Raw genomic sequence first — 16,624 nt, 5'->3', positions numbered from 1 at the left:
CTGGCCTTGCATAGCGACGAGTGCTATGTTGTAGGACACAACGGTGAGGAGGGGGGATTGTGAGTAACCGTTTAACTCCATCGTTTCCGGCTTCAAAAAGCTGTGCTCCAATGAACTGGAGCGGGGCATGGGCGAATCCAGTCCCCTTCTGTGAAATCCCCAGGAGACCACTCAGGCAAAGGCCACCTCTCCCTCGGACGGGAAGAACAAAAAAAACCTGTTGCCACCGTCGGCAGCTATCCCCACAAGCAAGAATATTGCTGAAGAGTGTCCGATAGAGGGTAACTCTCCTTTGTAAGGGGAAGTTGCTTAACACCTGGAGGTGGGCCTCCAGACAGCTTATTCTGCTTCTCCTCTGGCTGGTTGAACCCAGATAGACAATCCACGTCCTAAACTGTCCTTGGGACGTTGCCAAAACTAGTCCCTGGGTTCACCCCGGAGGAATACCCGACAAGTAACTCTGAGGAGTACTTTTCAGCAACTGTTCATGCCCGTCCGCTGAAGTAGAATGAACACTGCAGCAAGCAGAAGCTTAGGTCAAGACGGCCGTATACACAAGAGAGTCTTTCCGTCCACAATTTACAGAGTCTCGAGGGGGAAGATGGAAATCAACCTGATAGAAGGTGACCCTCTTGCAACAGGAACTGGCACTACTTCACTAGGGGAAGCAACAGAGGCCCCCGTAACATAGGGCTGTCTCGGTGTTAAACGGGCACTACTCATATTCAACCGACTCCTAGAGCAGAGTGAGAATGGCGATGTTGAGCCAACGCAGCCCGATGACAATGTTTACTTCCCTTTTGAGGATGAACCCGAAGGAGAAAAATTCCTCTTAGACTTATTCTTCCGTTGCTTCTTCCGTTGCCTGCTAAACCTTATCCACTGGGAGGCCGACCACTCCCGACACTCGTCGCAAGGAGACTCCTATGTGCAAGAGTGACCCCAATATGTAGAGCAGAGACCGTGAGGATTGGTCTCCACAGCTGACATGAAAGTACTGCAACAGCATCCTTCAATGCCAGAACAAACCTGTATGGTTACAATCCCCATGGGCAGACACACCTGAAAAAGAAAAGAAAGATTTCAACTTTTAGGCAAGTTCTTTAATCATATTGGATTTGTATTGATTTTTAACGGGAGAGTAAGACAACGTCTGTACTCTACCGAGCTGATATAAAAAATGTGACAGTTTGTTACTAGTGCAGGTGTGAGCAGGGTGGCTGGTCTACTCCTCTGCTAACTAGCAGAGGGTAATTACTCCATGTAAAAAGCTTAATGGCTGGTTTCAGGTATCGCCAAAATATATCTCCACTGTAAAGAGCGAACTGGTTTGTACTGTATATAGTGTCGGAACAAATTACAGTATTTATAAATACCCTATATTGATGTAATGCCAATTTGCTTTTAACACTATATGTAGAGTGAGGGAATAATATGATGTTCATTAAGGATCATTGCTGAGCTTGAGCTAATTATGGCAGTAAGAGGAGGCTAATTTATCTTGATTAACTAGGGCTAACGGCAAGATCTGAGGGAGAGTTTGAAAATATCTGAAAGGTGGAAACCACAGTAAGAGAAAAAATAATTTTAGTAATGAAATTTCTTACTTCTAGACTCGTCTGGTGGTCATAATGTTTCATCTCTGGAAGCTTGGAAGGAAGAAAACTATAAATTTCTCGATTTTTAAGGAGTGACGTCAACATTCTAAACTTCCAGCGACAAAAGCAACTTGAATATCAGGGGAGGTTCATAGAAATAAAAAACAAATTCTGTTGTTTACCGAATGTAAGAGATAGTTGCAGAAAAATATCTGGAATAAAAATGTGCATGAAGTAGATTTTCAATTACCAAAATGAATAACAAATGCAACTGAGAAGAGCATTTTTTGTACTTTGTAGACATTAAACTTTGAAGGAATTGACATACTGTATTCATAAATTCTAACCAATCCAGTAAATGAGCAGCTGCAGTAGATATGAAATAGAGCACATGAGGTTTTTAAAAATGTGTATCCTTAAATTTTTTTGAAAAACGTATCTTTAAAATGTTTACATTCATGACTGATTATGTTACAAATAGGGAATTAGCAAAGAGATGTAGAGTCAAGAATTTAAAGGTCAAGATGTTTCAGACAGGGGGTGAGAATGGACGATAAACAGCAGATTTGTAAGTTGTGGCATGAAGACCCATGAAATGAAAAGCAAGGCTATATAGAAACAAAGACCTCATAAGAGTTCAGGAGGACACAATACAGCACTGGAGAGAGGAGAGATTATTTCACGTCTATCCTCAATAAAGGTGAAACCAGAGTTTAGGAAAAAAAATATTATTATGATGGATTCTGTCATTATTAATTTCTTAAAGAGGTTTGACTCTTCTGGGATTAAATATCAAAAGAACTCTCTTCACTCTTCTTGATTATTTTTTGAGTTAAACATGTAAGTGAGGAATTGATATGTAACATTATTGGGATAAAAATTTAGTTTTGTTTTCCTCGAGTCTCATAAGTAGATCAAAACCCCTTTCAAGAAATTAATTTTTGATTGTAATAATTTTCATCATAAAATAACCTCTGGAAATTATTTTTTGGAATACTTGCCGATCAATATCTGCAGCAAAGTTAGCAGTTGAAGAGTAACCTTGAAACTCTTCAAAAGACTGATTTTCAAGTAGATCAAAGATTTTTCCAATGGAGCTGCCAATAGAATGACATCCTGCCTGAACTTTCATCTTCTGTCGGTTAAACTCATAGAAATCTTGAGGATTATCAAGAAATTTAGAATCATCGAGAAGTAAGCTAAGATATCTCCACTCGATTTTCTGAAAATATAGACAAATTATTAACTGAAACTAAAATATGCAAAACATTTTGGACAAAAATTGGTTACTGAACTATTGGTAGAAGCTTATTCTCCTGTTGTTGTTGTTATTATTATTATTATTATTATTATTATTATTATTATTATTATTATTATTATTATTATTATTATTATTATTACTATTACAGTATTATTATTATTATAATTATTATTATTATTATTATTATTATTATTATTATTATTATTATTATTAGCTAAGCTGCAATCCTAGTTGGAATGCCAGATGCTATAAGCCCAAGGGCTCTAACAGGGAAAAATAGTAAGTGAGAAAAAAATAAGGATATAAATAAACAATCTGAGAAATAATGAACAGTCAAAACAAAACATTTAAAAAACTGTAACATCGTCAAAACAGATATTTCATAAATAAACTATAAAAAGATTTATGTCAGCCTGTTTAACATAAATACATTTGCTGCAAGTTTTAACTTTTGAAGTTCTACTGATTCAACTACAAGATGAGGAAGATCATTCCACAACTTGGTCATAGCTGGAATAAAAATTCTAGAATACTGTGTAGTATTGAGCCTCATGATGGAGAAGGCCTGATTATTAGAATAACTGCTTTCCCAGTATTATGAACAGGATGGAACTGTCTGGGAAGATCTGAATGTATAGGATGATCAGAATTATGAAAAATCTTATGCAATAGGCATTGACGAACTAATTGGCTGACGGTGCTAGATTAATACCTGTATCGAGATCAGGAATAAGAAATTTAATAGAATGTAATTTCTTGTCCAACAAATTAAGATGAGAATCAGCAGCTGAAGACCAGACAGGAGAACAATACTCAAAACAAGGTAGAATGAAAGAATTAAAACAGTTCTTTAGAATAGATTGATCACCAAAAAAATTAAAACTCTCAATAAGAAAATTTTTTTGTGCAATTGAAGAAGACACAGACCTAATGTGTCTCTCAAAAGTAAACATGCTTTTGAGAATCACAACTAAAATTATGAATAATTAAAGAAACATTATCAATGCTGAGATCCAGATGTTGAGAAGCCACTGTCCTTAACCTACTTACAATCATACTATCTATGAGTTTTTTAGGAGTCAACTTCATGCCCCATTATTTGCACCATGCACCAATTTTAGCTAGATCTCTATTAAGGGATTCAGCAACCCCAGATCTACATTCAGGAGTTGGAATTGATGCAAAGAGTGTAGCATTATCTGCATATGCAACAAACTTGTTTTCTAGGCCAAACCACGTCATGTGTATATAGTATGAAAAGTAATAGGTCAAGATCACTACCCTGAGGGACACCAGATATCACATTCCTATACTCACTACGGTGCCCATCAACAACAACTCTCTGCAATCCATTACTTAAAAATTCAATAATAATGCTAAGAAACGATCCACCCACTCCCAAATGTTTGAGTTTGAAAACAAGGGCCTCATGATTATTACTGTATTATTATTATTATTATTATTTGCTAAGCTACAACCCTAGTTGGAAAAGCAGGATGCTATAAGCCCAGGGGCTCCAACAGGGAAAACAGCCTAGTGAGGAAAGGAAACAAGGAAAAATAAAAATTTAAGAAGAGTAACATTAAAATAAATATCTCCTATATAAACAATAAAAACAATTTAACAAAATAAGAGGAAGAGAAACAAGACAGAACAACGTGCCCGAGTGTACCCTCAAGCAAGAGAACTCTAACCCAAGACAGTGGAAGACCATGGTATAGAGGCTATGGCACTACCCAAGACTAGAGAACAATGGTTTGATTTTGAAGTGTCCTTCTAGAAGAGCTGCTGACCATAGCTAAAGAGTCTCCTCTACCCTTAACAAGAGGAAGGTGGCCACTGAACAATTACAGAGCAGTAACCACTTGAGAGAAGAAGAATTGTTTGGTACTGTAATCTTAGTGTTGTCAGGTGTATGAGGACAGAGGGAATCTGTAAAGAATAGGCCAGACTATTCGCTGTGTGTGTTTGAAGGCAAAGGGAAAATGAACCGTAACCAGAGAGAAGGATCCAATGTAGTACTGTCTGGCCAGTCAAAAGACCCCATAACCCTCTAGCGGTCATATCTCAACGGGTGACTGGTACCCTGGCCAACCTATTACCTAAAGGCCAATCATACAAACTTCCTCACCACAATCGAGGGATTTCTGTACAGCATTAGAGATTATAAGAAGAGTATCACATGCTGCAAGGCCTTAAAAAAAAAAAAATTGCAAACTAGGCAACAGATGATTACCTTCAGCAAATCTATTAAGACGTTTTGCCAAAAGACGTTAAAAAACTTTAGATTACATGGGAATTATGGAAATTGGGCGGTACTCAGTTGGACTTGAGCTACCACAAACACATTTACATAATGGAGTAATATTACCAATTCTCTAACAAATGCTAAAAGCTCTTCTTGCTAACTTGCGCAAAATAACAGATAACTTTGGAGCTAAAGAGCCTTAGCTTTAAAAGGTAGAGCTGCCCGGAATGGAAAAGTAAACAAATTTCAAGAAAAATATTTATAAATAAATAAAGAAGATAATAACTAAGTAAGATGAACTGAAATGAGAGTATTATTAACCTGCTCAACATAAAATGCACTTGTTTTAAGTTTGAACTTTCTTAATTTCCACAGATATGAAAATGATATTTTAATTATAAAATAAATTTTTGAATATACTTACCCGGTGAATATATAATAGCTGCAACTCCTGTTGCTCGACAGACAAAAAAAACAGTAAAAACTCGCCACCGATCGCTATACAGGTTGCGGGTGTGCCCACCAGCGCCAACTGTCGGCCAGATACCACTCTCGATGTAAACAAAGACTCAATTTCTTCTCGTCCCACTGCGTCTCTATTGGGGAGGAAGGGAGGGTCGTTTAATTTATATATTCAACGGGTAAGTATATTCAAAAATTTATTTTATAATTAAAATATCATTTTTAAATATTTAACTTAGCTGGTGAATATACAATAGCTGATTCACACCCAAGGAGGTGGGTAGAGACCAGAGTTAAATATGTTTACATCGTATAAGCTAAGAGTTTTTTATTTCATTTTGGCAGTTATCAATATAACAAAACCAAAATAAATGGGTACCTGGTAAGGAAGTCGACTTAGACGATTACTCTGCATTGTAAGTACGTCTTCCTTACGGAGCCCAGCGATCCTCTTAGGATGCTGACAGACCCCCAGGAGCTGAAGTATCAAGGGCTGCAACCCATACAACAGGACCTCATCAAACCCCTAATCTGGGCGCTCTCAAGAAATGACTTTGACCACCCGCCAAATCAACCAGGATGCGAAAGGCTTCTTAGCCTTCCGGACAACCCATAAAAACATTAAAACATTTCAAGAGACAGATTAAAAGGATATGGAATTAGGGAATTGTAGTGGTTGAGCCCTCACCCACTACTGCACTCGCTGCTACGAATGGTCCCAGTGTGTAGCAGTTCTCGTAAAGAGACTGGACACCTTTTAAGTAAAATGACGCGAACACTGACTTGCTTCTCCAATAGGTTGCGTTCATGATACTTTGCAGAGATCTATTTTGCTTAAAGGCCACGGAAGTTGCTACAGCTCTAACCTTGTGCGTCTTAACCTTAAGCAAAGATCGGTCTTCCTCACTCAGATGTGAATGAGCTTCTCGTATTAACAATCTGATAAAACATGAAAAAGCATTCTTTGACATAGGCAAGGATGGTTTCTTAACCGAACACCATAACGCTTCAGATTGGCCTCGTAAAGGTTTAGTACGAGCTAAGTAGAACTTAAGAGCTCTAACGGGGTATAAGACTCTTTCTAGTTCATTACCTACGATCTCTTCTCAGGTATAAGAGAAAATCAGCGATTTGGGCTACAGAGGTACTGGTCGAGGATACAGAAACTGACTTGCACCAGTCTCGGAAGACTTCCCACTTCGATTGGTAGACTCTAATGGTAGACGCTCTCCTTGCTCTAGCAATCGCACTGGCTGCCTCCTTCGAAAAGCCTCTAGCTCTCGAGAGTCTTTCGATAGTCTGAAGGCAGTCAAACGAAGAGCGTGGAGGCTTTGGTGTACCTTCTTTACGTGTGGCTGACGTAGAAGGTCTACTCTTAGAGGAAGACTTCTGGGAACGTCTACTAACCATCGAAGTACCTCGGTGAACCATTCTCTCGCGGGCCAGAGGGGAGCAACTAACGTTAACCTTGTCCCTTCGTGAGAGGCAAACTTCTTCAGTACCTTGTTGACAATCTTGAATGGTGGGAATGCGTAAAGATCCAGATGTGACCAATCTAGGAGGAAGGCATCTACAGTATATGTATTGCTGCTGGGTCCGGGACTGGAGAGCAATAGATTGGAAGCCTCTTGGTCAGCGAGGTTGCAAAGAGATCTATGGTGGGTTGACCCCAAGTCGCCCAAAGTCTCTTGCACACATCCTTGTGGAGGGTCCATTCGGTTGGAAATACTTGACCTTTCCGACTGAGACAATCTGCTAGGACGTTCAAGTCGCCCTGGATGAACCTCGTTACTAGGGAGATGCCTCGATCTTTTGACCATATGAGCAGGTCCCTTGCGATCTCGTACAACGTCAGTGAGTGGGTACCTCCCTGTTTGGAGATGTACGCCAAGGCCGTGGTGTTGTCCGAGTTTACTTCCACCACTTTGCCTCGAAGGAGATACTCGAAGCTTCTCAAGGCCAGATGAACCGCCAAAAGCTCCTTGCAGTTGATATGCATGCTCCTCTGACTCAAGTTCCACAGACCTGAGCATTCCCGACCGTCCAGCGTCGCGCCCCAGCCCAAGTCCGATGCTTCCGAGAAGAGAACGTGGTTGGGTATCTGAACTGCCAGGGGAAGACCCTCTCTTAGGCTGATATTGTCCTTACACCAAGTCAGACAAGACTTTATCTTTTCGGAAATCGGGATCGAGACCGCCTCTAGCGTCTTGTCCTTTTTCCAGTGAAAAGCCAGATGGAATTGAAGAGGACGGAGGTGTAGTCTTCCTAATGATACAAATTGCTCCAGGGATGACAGCGTCCCTACCAGACTCATCCACAGCCTGACTGAGCAGCGTTCTTTCTTCAGCATCTTCTGGATGGAGAGCAGGGCTTGATCTATTCTGGGGGCCGACGGAAAAGCCCGAAAAACTTGACTGTGAATCTCCATCCCTAAATACAGAATAGTTTGGGATGGGACCAGCTGTGACTTTTCCAATTTGACTAGGAGTCCCAATTCCTTGGCCAGATCTAGAGTCCAATTGAGATCCTTCAGACAGCGATGACTGGAAGAGGCTCTGAGAAGCCAGTCGTCCAAGTACAGGGAGGCTCTGATCTCCGATAGCTCGAAACTGGTACCCCACATTCCTGTAAACAAACCTCAGAAACGGTTGGGAATCCGGGTGTATAGGAATGTGGAAGTATGCCTCCTGAAGGTCGAGAGAGACCATCCAGTCGCCTTCCATAAATGCTGTCAAGACAGCCTGGTAGACTTCATCGCGAAGTTTGTCTTGACAATGAACACATTGAGCGCACTTGCCTCTTACGTACTCCTGCAGTGAACATGGCTGCCAAATCATGGAGCCATCCCTGAGGGAGTTGTCTCTGCAGAGAACGTGGCTGTCAGATCATTGGAGCCATCCCTGAAAGCCTTGTTTATGCATGACATAATTGTACAGCAAAACTTCAAAGGCTCGAAAACAGCTGTGAAGTTGACCTGTAAAATCTTGGAGTGTCTCCTGGCCAGGCGCCAGGGAGAGTCTACGAGATTTAAGAAGTCTATCTGGGCAGAGGCAGGAACTCCCAAGCCGAGAACTTCTCTCGTGTCATATCAGACTCTCGCTCTATAAGCCAGTTTAAAAGAAGGGAAAGCAAAGGCTGTATCCCCCAAACTCCTCCTGGTGATAAACCAGTCGCCTAGCAAACGTAAAGCTCTCTAGGAGAGCGAGAGAGCACTAGCTTATAAAACAACGGCTTCGAAGTAGCTAGGCCTAGTGTAAGCTCTGACGTTTAGGCGAACGAGGAGCAGCAGTTACAAAAAGATCCGGACAAAGATCCTTAAAAATCAGCATGATTTATTTAAAGTCCATAGAGGGCTAAGCAGCTTTAGGCTCCTCTCCGTCTGACAGAGTCCTCAAGGGAATATAAGTAGGAGGGGGAACAGCAACTTCCTCATCTAAAGGAACCTTGTCCGATAATAGCTGAGTCTCAAGCAAGGGAGAGACCTACCGTGGTGGCAATGCTTTACAAGCAGAGTCCACACGCACTGGTGCATTAGTAGCGGACCAGGACGCAACGTCATGTAACTGCTTGACAGTCTGTGAACTGTCAACAACAACAGGTGAGAGAGACCAGGACGCAACGTCGTGTAACTGCTTGACAGTCTGTGAACTGTCAACAACAACAGGTGCGTGAGGATGCACAGCGTCCACTCGAGACTGCTTTGACCGCCTAGATTGAGCAGTCAAAACAACTCTAGAATGCGGAGGTTGAAGCACAGCGTCAAAACAAGTCAACTCCGATTGTTAGCGAACGTCCTGAACGTCAACAGGAGCATCAGCAAGTGGCCTAACGTCCAAATGTGGCTGGAAATCCACACGAGACCGCATCGAGTGTGGTTCTAAACAACCTGACTGACGTGACTTAGCTACGCCAACGTCACCAGGACGCACAAAGGAACGTTAGGTTGGCTGAAAGCCAGGATCTCGATAAGATAAACGGCTAGGCTCAACGTACTAATCGGCAGAATAGTCTTCCATAAGGGAGGCAAGCTTATTCTGCATGTCTTGCCGTACAACCCATTTAGGATCAACGGAAAAGGTTGCGGTAAGAGACGAGGGTAACGTCTGTGACCGCAAAACCTTGCCAACAAAAAGACTCTCGGAGTCTGTGTTACGCTTTTGTTAGGCGGCGAGCAGTTTTCCGATGACTGCATATGGTCAGAGCTGTCCTAATGGCTACAACCAGGACGCTGGACCTGTCCTGAAAGGACTGACTTTTGCTTAAGGGCCTCGAAACCTTGTTTCAGGTTTCTTATGCGAAAAGCCTTCAGATGACGAGGAGAAAATTGTCTCTCTCGCCTTATGGTAGGGGAGATCTTGGTAAGATACACCCGATACCATAGAGGGAACGTCTGTTCGCTGATCAAGACCTCTCGAACCCATAAGTCGTACGACATTACTTCTCCCCTGGGCTTGGGAGCTTGCAAGAGGTCCCGGACTAGGTGAACGACAGGCACGAACAGACGAACCCTCGGTTACGCAACACTGTAACACTTTGCGCAATATCACTTTATCACTACGATTTTCTGTTTGCACTTATTTCACTGAAATCGAAACTTTTACTGATTTCTACCTGAAGCACGCAATTCTACCCTCATCAAAAGGTAGTAAATGCAAAATCAGTCGTATAATGCAAGCACATTAATACCAGCAAAACACAGTGAACATCTTTTAAGATAAAATAAAAAATTCAGTGGCTGGGGAAGAGACTAAACACTAGTTCATTCAAAACTACGTTTTCAATCTCTCACCGTACATTGCCTGGGGACGAGAATAAAACTAAAAACGTTTTATCCTTTCTCCCCGTACAGAGACTAGGGACGAGAGTAACTCGAGAACAACGTTACCCGCTAGAACGGAACGTTTTCTCTCCTCTCTCTCCCTCCGACTCTATCTCTCTCTCTCTCTCTCTCTCTCTCTCTCTCTCTCTCTCTCTCTCTCTCTCTCTTGATTTCGCACCTAAGAGAAGAGCCCAATTACCTTTCGTCAAAAAAACATGTTAATTGACCAAAGGAAAAAACTGAAAGGTTTTTCAATTAAAAAGTTCCTTTAAAATAGAATTTAAAACATTTAAGCTTTGAAAGAAGAATGAACAAAACGTCAGAATCGATTTACTCTTTCTGCAAAGTGAAACCGTGATACTCTCTCTCTCTATCGTAACGATAGAGCGCAAACTGCGTAGCATAAATAAACTAAACGTTAGTTCATCTTTGAAAACAGTACGAAGACTATTCAAAGAAAATCTTTCATAAAATATTTATTAAAAATATTCATTTAAAAAGTTTTAAATCATTAGCTCTTTAAAAGCTATTACGATTGAAAAGGGCTCAACGTTGTTTAACTTCGGTTTCCAAGTTAGGACTGCCAACTCTCAGGAAAGGTCGCATATAAACAAATCATTAAAATTTATTTTTATGTTTATTATAAATGGAAAGTTAATCGAAGAGGCCTAATAAAGGCGGTGAGATATAAAATATATAGAGGAAAATCTATAAATAATTTATAACGTGATAAGATAATTGCTAAAAGCCTAAACACACTTCCGTCTAAGGGAAGGGTCGGCCATTTAAAAGTCAAAGAAAGTCCATACTCTCTTTGTCATCAAAAATTAAATCTATCCAAAAACGAGTTCAAGATTTAAGATGAAGATAAAACACCTGCACTGCGAAAGCTCAAACCAAAATGAAGTACTTCACCAAATATGTTGAGAAAACTCCAGGTTCTACAGCGAGTAAAAGTACGTCTTGTCGACACGTCGACAGAGAAGAAATTGAGTCTTTGTTTACATCGAGAGTGGTATCTGGCCGACAGTTGGCGCTGGTGGGCACACCCGCAACCTGTATAGCGATCGCTGGCGAGTTTTTACTGTTTTTTTTGTCTGTCGAGCAACAGGAGTTGCAGCTATTATATATTCACCGGCTAAGTTAAATATTTAAAACTAAATTTTTTCAAGTCCCATGAGTTGAAGTTATAAAACAGTTACAGTATATGTCTTTCCTTCCTTCATCATAATATAACTACATAAATCTACACTCACACTGTAAAAGAAGAACCACAGATATCAGACAGTTGTTACATTGTCAAGACTTACCCCATATGTAGTACTTTGTAGAGACCCTTTGTCAGCAAGGAGGTTTCTGAGCAATCTCAGGCCATAGGAGGCATCAAATATCAACTGTACTTTTCTATCACTTCTTGTAGGATGGGGAAAACTAGTTTCTATGTCCCTATAGGATTTTACTTTTATCCTAATACCAAATAGGTTGCTTAGAGATGAACCATATCCGTCGCACACAACTGCACGCACCTCCAAATTACATTCTTCAAGAGCTATTATTGATTCAGTCACCAATGTCTTCATAAATTCTCCAGATAAATTGTTGTTCAGAAAATAGCCAAATGGTAATTTCCAATTCGAACCTATTCCAACAACAACAAACAACAACGCATCTGTTGCTGTGCGTACCTCATCGCTATCTTGAGGATCCTGACCACCTCCAAAGTCAACATATCCAATGCTTCTTCCAAGGTTACTATCAAAATCACATTGCTCTTTGATTTTTACATTAACCAGCATTACTGAGCATAATCTTGTTGCACAAGAGGCATTACAAAATCCATTTTTCAACAGTGATAGGGCTTCTTGTGTAAAACCTGGGAAGTAATTCCAAATCTTGACTGTATTACGTATAAGTTGTGGCTCAGGTAAAAGAAAAATTTTACTGACAAACTCATATACACATGGTGCATGAAAATATATGGTAGACGCAAACTTTTCAACCCCTTTTGTATAATTAACTTGAGGTCGAATTTCTGACGAATTGTTTGACTTATTTCTTATCAAACCATTTGGCAAGTCCAAAAAGGCTTCAATCATGGAACAAGCATCGCTCTCAATATAGATTTCCCTTTTCAGTAAATCTAAAAGTTCTTCAAGAGATTTTATTCTATCTGTTGTTTTGTCTGGATTTTTCGTGATTTTCAGTATAACTTTTTTCTTTGGTGACTTGAACTCAAAATATGTGTGATCTCCTGAGAGCTGAATAACCTTATCTTTTGAAGTTGATACTAATGAGCTGCAGTTTTCCTCACCTTCTCTACTTTGACAGTTTACCTCCTGAAATAGGAAAAAAAGTATGAACCATAGAAGGACTATTTTGATAAAAAGGACTATTTTGATAAAATGTAAGTAAATCTGTACAATAATAGTCATCTATTTTCAAATGTTTTTGAAACTTTTTTTTCTAAAACTCCCCCTTATAATTTATGTTTGATAAAAATTATACTAAAGTATAAACAAAGGACATAAGGACTTCTAAACATCTAAATAATCACACTAATTACTGTATATCAATCAGATATGCAAATGCAAAGGCTATTTGAACTACACTAAGTGGCTTTCTTGGAAGTTTCTTTTTATTCAAATCTAAATCATCTGCACTGTTGCATTGACTTGACTTTTGAGTTTCTCATAACTTAAATCAAACTTCTCTTTAGCAAAGTTAGCCAATTTAGGTTTATAGAAGGGTTAGGAAGGCGAGGCCAAATTCAGAGGAGAAGCAGAAACAGTTGCTGACTGCTTGACCCATACTGTACACACTCAAGATACATCTCTTGGATTTTGTCTAAAAGTAAATGATGTGTACCAAAGAGCCCGATTCCAAGCCTGAATTAGATTCAAATTCTCCAGAAACTCAGGACACTGAGGAAAATACCAGAATCCTGAAAGATATAAATGACATTGAACAATTCATTCCTCAAGAATTTTTTCTGAAGGAGACAGAGCTGTGAAAGCAGGAGGAGGCACTTTTAAATTATGATGAGCAAGATGACTAAAGGGATCGAGAGATTCCACAATAACTTGAGCAAAACGAGGGGAAAAGATGGGCAATTAGAGGCAAGAACAAAGTTAAATCTGCACTTCCCATAATTTTTAAGAAATTTCAAGTTTTGTATGGTAGTGTAAAAATAAAGAATAAATATATATATTTTTTCTTAAATATAAAGGTTTAGTAAAGGATGACCCACAGAATGTTTTGATACTTACAGCAGCCAGCAACTGACTTAAGTACTGTATTGTAATTATTGAACCCTGCTGGTTGCTGGTTTCAGGTTGAAACAATAAAATAAATAAAAGCTCTACACATTTGTTTGAGAAATTTTGTAGAGTACGCGGTTCTTCAAAATTATGATAGTGAATTGATATTTAAATGTCAGCAAATATGATAAAACAATTACAGTAATATAAGAGTACTATGTTAAATGTTCACAAATTGGCAAACACTAATGCTAAGAGTGTTGGTGAAAATGGCCAAAAAAAAGGACATCACGCTTACATTAGTAGTCATGAAAATGTATAGTATGCTTATTCTAGAGACTAGAGAGAAAGACTGATGGAAAGGTGAGAGATGAACAAGTAGGATTTAAAAAAGGTAGAAGTTGTACTGACCAAGTTTTCATAATAAGACATGTTGTACAGCAATGTGTAGAATATAGAAATGTTATTTTGATAATAAAATAAATTTTTGAATATACTTACCCGGTGATTATAATAGCTGCAGCTCTGCTGCTCGACAGAAAACTCTACGGAAAAAATCCGCCAGCGATCGCTATACAGGTAGGGGGTGTACTTCAACAGCGCCATCTGTCGTCCAGATACCCAGTACTCATTGTAAACAAAGAACTCAATTTTCTCCTCGGTCCACTGCGTCTCTATTGGGGAGGAAGGGAGGGTCCTTTAATTTATAATCACCGGGTAAGTATATTCAAAAATTTATTTTATCAAAATAAAATTTTTCAATATTTAACTTAGCCGGTGATTATAATAGCTGATTCACACCCAGGGGGGTGGGTAGAGACCAGCAATAAATGTTTACATCATTATGAGCTAAGGATTTTTTTATTTCATTTTAGAAGTTATCAAAATAACAAAAACAAAATAAATAGGTACCTGGTAAGGAAGTCGACTTGAACAATTACTCTGCCTTTTTAAGTACGTCTTCCTTACGGAGCCTCGCGATCCTCTTAGGATGCTGAGCGACCCCTAGGATCTGAAGTATGAAGGGTTGCAACCCATACCACAGGACCTCATCAAAACCTCTAATCTAGGCGCTTCTCAAGTAAAGAATTTGACCACCCGCCAAATCAACCAGGATGCGAAAGGCTTCTTAGCCTTCCGGACAACCCAAAAATAACAATAAAAAACATTTCAAGAGAAAGATTAAAAAGGTTATGGAATTAGGGGATTGTAGTGGTTGAGCCCTCGCCCACTACTGCACTCGCTGCTACGAATGGTCCCAGAGTGTAGCAGTCCTCGTAAAGAGACTGGACATCCTTAAGATAAAAAGACGCGAACACTGACTTGCTTCTCCAATAGGTTGCGTCCATTATACTTCGCAGAGATCTATTTTGTTTAAAGGCCACTGAAGTTGCGACAGCTCTAACTTCATGTGTCCTTACCTTCAGCAAAGCTTGGTCTTCCTCACTCAGATGTGAATGAGCTTCTCGTATTAACAGTCTGATAAAATAGGATAAAGCATTCTTTGACATAGGCAAAGATGGTTTCTTAACTGAACACCATAAAGCTTCTGACTGTCCTCGTAAAGGTTTAGTTCGTCTTAAATAGAACTTAAGAGCTCTCACAGGGCATAAGACTCTTTCTAGTTCATTTCCAACCATATTCGATAGGCTTGGAATATCGAACGATTTCGGCCAAGGACGAGAAGGTAGCTCGTTTTTGGCTAGAAAACCAAGTTGTAGAGAACATGTAGCCGTTTCAGATGAAAATCCGATGTTCCTGCTGAAGGCGTGAATCTCACTGACTCTTTTAGCTGTGGCTAAGCAAACCAGGAAAAGAGTCTTTAAGGTGAGATCTTTAAAGGAGGCTGATTGTAGCGGCTCGAACCTTTCTGACATGAGGAATCTTAGTACCACGTCTAAATTCCAACCAGGTGTAGCCAAACGACGCTCCTTCGTGGTCTCAAAAGACTTAAGGAGGTCCTGTAGATCTTTATTGTTGAAAAGATCCAAGCCTCTGTGACGGAAGACTGATGCCAACATGCTTCTGTAACCCTTGATAGTGGGAGCTGAAAGAGATCGTTCTTTCCTCAGGTATAAAAGGAAGTCAGCTATTTGAGTTACAGAGGTACTGGTCGAGGATACAGATACTGACTTGCACCAGTTTCGGAAGACTTCCCACTTCGATTGGTAGACTCTAAGGGTGGATGTCCTCCTTGCTCTAGCAATCTCCCTGGCTGTCTCCTTCGAAAAGCCTCTAGCTCTCGAGAGTCTTTCGATAGTCTGAAGGCAGTCAGACGAAGAGCGTGGAGGCTTTGGTGTACCTTCTTTACGTGTGGCTGACGTAGAAGGTCCACCCTTAGAGGAAGAGTTCTGGGAACGTCCACTAGCCATCGAAGTACCTCGGTGAACCATTCTCTCGCGGGCCAGAGGGGAGCAACTAACGTCAACCTTGTCCCTTCGTGAGAGGCGAACTTCTGCAGTACCTTGTTGACAATCTTGAACGGGGGGAATGCATATAGGTCTAGATGTGACCAATCTAGGAGAAAGGCATCTATATGAACTGCTGCTGGGTCCGGGATTGGTGAGCAATCTATTGGGAGCCTCTTGGTCATCGAGGTTGCGAAGAGATCTATGGTTGGCTGGCCCCATGTGGCCCAAAGTCTCTTGCACACATCCTTGTGTAGGGTCCATTCTGTTGGAATGATTTGTCCCTTCCGACTGAGGCAATCTGCCATGACATTCAAGTTGCCTTGGATGAACCTCGTTACTAGCGAAATGTTTTGACCTTTTGACCAGGTGAGGAGGTCCCTTGCGATCTCGTACAACGTCATAGAGTGGGTCCCTCCTTGCTTGGAGATGTACGCCAAAGCCGTGGTGTTGTCCGAGTTCACCTCCACCACTTTGCCTTGAAGGAGAGACTTGAAGCTTTTCAAGGCCAGATGAACTGCCAGTAGCTCCTTGCAGTTGATATGCATTTTCCTTTGACTCGAGTTCCAAG

The sequence above is a fragment of the Palaemon carinicauda genome, chromosome 13 (genome assembly GCF_036898095.1).
Source record: "Palaemon carinicauda isolate YSFRI2023 chromosome 13, ASM3689809v2, whole genome shotgun sequence".
In the NCBI taxonomy this organism is placed as follows: Eukaryota; Metazoa; Arthropoda; class Malacostraca; order Decapoda; family Palaemonidae; genus Palaemon; species Palaemon carinicauda.
Note: the sequence above shows the minus strand (reverse complement) of the source record.